The 5,029-nt window shown below is 38.6% G+C and overlaps 1 long non-coding RNA gene across 1 annotated transcript; it reads left to right on the top strand.

Annotated features, from left to right (window-relative positions):
• The first annotated feature begins 2,094 nt into the window (after window positions 1-2,094).
• On the top strand, window positions 2,095-3,029 carry LOC306924765. The gene is made up of 3 exons (XR_013790208.1): window positions 2,095-2,114; window positions 2,200-2,271; window positions 2,548-3,029. It is a non-coding gene; the product is annotated as an uncharacterized lncRNA (long non-coding RNA).
• The last annotated feature ends 2,000 nt before the right edge of the window (window positions 3,030-5,029 follow it).

Consider the following 5,029-nt stretch of genomic DNA (forward strand, 5'->3'; position numbering starts at 1 on the left):
ACCCCCATGAGGGGGGGTCACAGGCTGTGACATGCATGGGACATAGAGAGAGGGAGAGATGGGGAGATTTAAGCACTTAATGTAAAAAACACTTAAGCTTAACACTTAAGCAAGAACAAAAAGCATGGCAATACATCACATACATAAATAAAACGATTATAATAATAATAATAATAATAATTATAATATAATATGATTTTTATGATATATACAATATGATTATGTATTATGTATTATATAATACATTAACGTAAATTACCATAAATTACCATAAATTACCATAAATTAACATAAATTACTCACTGGCGCCCCCAGTGGCCAAAATGTGCAATGAACACCCAGACTATATAACTACTGCTATAGTCTTTTTAGTCAACACATTATATTTACAGAATTTAATATAGGCCTACTCTGTTCATAGTATCTGTAGTCTCCTCCAGGTCTAAGCTATGGAAGAGGCTCCAGTCAGTGCAACAAAAACATCACTTCAACGTTTCGATGCCATCGTTGTTCCACACATAAATAGTTTTAACCTGTGGTTTACTGCTCTTAAGCAGTGACTTATATGTGGGAATTAAATGAACAACATTATGATCTGCATTGGCCAAGGGAGGTTTAGCCTTGGCTGTATAGGCGTTCTTAATATTGCCATAGCATTTATCTAAGATGTTTGATGTTATTAAGGTACAGCAATTGCAGTACAGATAATATAGGACATGGCAAAATAAGGACAGTATACATGGCATTGAAGATTAAGGTATACACACACACAAAGTTAAAACAACAAGTATAAAATCACACCTGTGTGAAGCGAGTACTTTTACTTCTACTCCACTATATCTCAGAGGCAAATAGGCCTATTGTACTTTTACTCCACTACATTTATTTGATAACTTTTGATACTAGTTACACGATGATTATTATTACAAAACATATACATGTATCACTTCAGCCCTATATACATTTTGTCCATTTGAAAATAGAAAAGTACATGAAGTTAAATGTCCTTGTTCAATTGTGCTATTGATGGAGACTGGAGTCCACATGTTCCTTTTAGTAATAACATGGTTACAAAACAAAATTATTCATATTAGACAGCCTTATTTCTTTCCCCCCTATTAGAGGTAGTGATTTTTCTCTTTAGAATAGAATAGAATAGACTTTTTTTTGTCATTGCACACCAAGCATACACTGAGCATACAACACAATTCCAAGGGAGCTCCCACATAACCGTAGTACATAAACACATAACATAACACGTAACATACAACACAAAGTAAAGTGCATGGTGATATTTTAAAGTGCATGATGGATGAAAAAGGGAACCAATGAATTATCTTTGGTGACATTTAACTGCATTATGAGATTCCACTTTTGATCATCCAGGATGCAAATGCAGAACCAGCCCATCGACACCTAAGATGTATTGAAATGCAAAGTCTGACCAGGTCTAAGTCGCCAGTAGGAGTCCCAATGGAGAGTGTTTTGGAAGAAAATTAGTTATTTTTGTTATGAACTATACTACTTTAAGGTTTTTAAGGTTTATTTTAATGTACCACATATCTGGAACAAAGTCTCAGAAAACAGCAGGTAGGCCTATGCTGCCACTCATATTTATTTTAAATCACAATTAAATATTGTTTCCCACTGCCGTTGATTATTTCCACTTTCTTTCTCATCTGCAATTGTTTTTGTTATATTTAAAATGTAACTTATGTTATGTTTATATTGAATTGCCTTGTTGAAATGTACTATCTGTAATCAGTGGGACTGAGAACCAATACGTTTCATAGCACCACCCCCACAGCTCAGCATATAGGGTAGCTGGCCAGGCATAGAGAATAGGCGGTGTTTTACCCAGGTTGTTTCCTGTTCCAGTCAGGCTGTTGGGTGGCGTTTTGTTTGTGCTCGTAGCATCGAGGTAAGCTCTTGGTTTTACTAATATAGGGTTACCTGTCTCTAGGTTGATTTATGTCAACAACCTCCAGTTTATTTATGCTTTATTCTTTTTCTTCGTCAGAAACTGTGGAGCTCTGATCTAGTAGACAGCCCTGTCAGCGTGTGTGTGTGTGTGTGTGTGTGTGTGTGTGTGTACACAGTTCAGAGAAACCAAGGTAGGCTTGCCTCATACTGCAACAGCACAAACGAGCCTTTAAATTGTCTCCCAGTTATTTATGCAAATGCTTGTCTCGTTGTTAGACGCAGCGGCGAACAAGAGCCGGCTAATGTGTGCGTCCGTGTGTGTGTTTGTGTACACACCAGAGTCTTGAGGTAGGCTTCCGTCCGTATTGTGACAGCATAAAAGTTTGTGTTTGATGAATGACGTGAGTCCTCATGATACGTTTGTTACACAGACTGTGTTTCTACCCAGTAATACACTGACAAGAGCCTGGCTAACGTGGTGTCCGTTGTGCATGTGTGTGTGTGTGTGTGTGTGTAAGCCTACACACCAGAGTTTAGAGGTAGGCTTGCGTCCATACTGCGACAGCATAGCAGTCTTTGCTACAAGTCAAATGCAAGTCCTCATGACATGTTTATATTACACAGACGGTGTCCCGACCGAGCAAACACTGACTGTTTTACCAACAACCTGGAATCCCTGATCACCTTAACAGGATTGGACCTCATACTGTGAACCGCTGTTCTTTTTATCTTTTTCGTTTTGAATTCAAGTCTATGCTGCTATAGTTTTTATATTTGTTTTGTACTAGATCACGCCCAAGTGGTGTTTTATAATGGTCCTCACTTTTACTGCTCTAACCAAAGTGTTAACTAGTTAACCGCCAAAGACGGATATATTGGTTTAAGGATTATATTGCAGAGTTGCACTCAAGGACTACTGTCCCTTTTTACAGTGTGGTGTTCTTTTTGGCTTTTAGCCTTTTAGTATTATTTTGCAGTGTTGAATGCCAACCATATTTGGCTCTGAGTGATATTGTGTTTCTTTGCAGTGCTTAACTGTGTGTCTATGGACATAGGAACTGAGTGCATCCTAGTGCAATTGATTCAAATCCCTTATCTGTGTAGTGGAAGACTTGATAACCTTTTATTGGTAACTCTGTGAATAGTGACTATATGTTTTAAAGGAAATGTCAATACAAAGTTATATTCCCATGAAGCAACCGACAATTATTGTTCACTCAACTAAGCACTTACCTTCATATGTATTCCGGGTCTCCCACCCTGTAATTGGGAGTGGCGTAGTATCACTGTGACATTAGGAGTACGTAGCGACTCCATCTGGTGACATATCAAATAATTATGATATTAAATAATCACGTTTCATTATTTTTTTATTTTAGATTTATGCTCACTCCTGCTTTGAATGTAGTCAAGTTCTCAGACTAATAGGATGTACGTATGTCCATACATCAATGTATCATAATTTGGATCTAGTTAGATTCATTAAACATGAATTGTACAAAGAAATCTCACAGTTAGCAGTTAATCTCTAGAATGTTGCATAGAACATGACCTGGGGGAGGAGCTAGAGAGGGGTGGTGCTAGGGCTGCACGATTAATCGAATTTTAATCGAAATCGCGATTTTTGGATTTGGACGATGTCAAAAAAAGAAAATCGTTTTTCCCTTTAACTAGGGCATTTACGGTAAATCTCTCTCGCACTCGCCTGCAGGCTGCCGGGCTACCGTAGTTACTTCCTCCTCCCACTGCCGCGCAGAGAGAAAAGCTGAAAGCAGCGTTAGCATGTCTGCCACGGGGAGCGATAGGAACGAGGATTTAGTTGCTAAAATAGGCAAGACAATGTCTGTCGTTTGGAAACTACTCGTTGTAAACGTTGTAAAAAGGGGATTCACACGCGCTTTGCACACGCAGCTGTACTTGTATTTGTTTTCCGGGTGCTGGAGCAGGTTGGTTGGGACGCTCGTGTTGTTGCCGTCTCTCACAGACACCGACTTTTTACGGGGACAGGTTTTAGTTCCGACATAGTGGAGGGTCGGTCCCTGAGTTGCACTCAAGGACTACTGTCCCTTTTTACAGTGTGGTGTTCTTTTTGGCTTTTAGCCTTTTAGTATTATTTTGCAGTGTTGAATGCCAACCATATTTGGCTCTGAGTGATATTGTGACGCTCGTGTTGTTGCCGTCTCTCACAGACACCGACTTTTTACGGGGACAGGTTTTAGTTCCGACATAGTGGAGGGTCGGTCCCTGAGTTGCACTCAAGGACTACTGTCCCTTTTTACAGTGTGGTGTTCTTTTTGGCTTTTAGCCTTTTAGTATTATTTTGCAGTGTTGAATGCCAACCATATTTGGCTCTGAGTGATATTGTGTTTCTTTGCAGTGCTTAACTGTGTGTCTATGGACATAGGAACTGAGTGCATCCTAGTGCAATTGATTCAAATCCCTTATCTGTGTAGTGGAAGACTTGATAACCTTTTATTGGTAACTCTGTGAATAGTGACTATGTTTTAAAGGAAATGTCAATACAAAGTTATATTCCCATGAAGCAACCGACAATTATTGTTCACTCAACTAAACACTTACCTTCATATGTATTCCGGGTCTCCCACCCTGTAATTGGGAGTGGCGTAGTATCACTGTGACATTAGGAGTACGTAGCGACTCCATCTGGTGACATATCAAATAATTATGATATTAAATAATCACGTTTCATTATTTTTTTATTTTAGATTTATGCTCACTCCTGCTTTGAATGTAGTCAAGTTCTCAGACTAATAGGATGTACGTATGTCCATACATCAATGTATCATAATTTGGATCTAGTTAGATTCATTAAACATGAATTGTACAAAGAAATCTCACAGTTAGCAGTTAATCTCTAGAATGTTGCATAGAACATGACCTGGGGGAGGAGCTAGAGAGGGGTGGTGCTAGGGCTGCACGATTAATCGAATTTTAATCGAAATCGCGATTTTTGGATTTGGACGATGTCAAAAAAAGAAAATCGTTTTTCCCTTTAACTCTTTGAGCGTTTCAAGGATTTCTATATAGTAGGTAGACTTCTCTATGGCATAATCACGTTTTTGAATGATTTATTGAAAATTCTCTG

This window comes from Electrona antarctica (genome assembly GCF_951216825.1).
Source record: "Electrona antarctica genome assembly, chromosome: 6".
Classification (NCBI taxonomy): domain Eukaryota; kingdom Metazoa; phylum Chordata; class Actinopteri; order Myctophiformes; family Myctophidae; genus Electrona; species Electrona antarctica.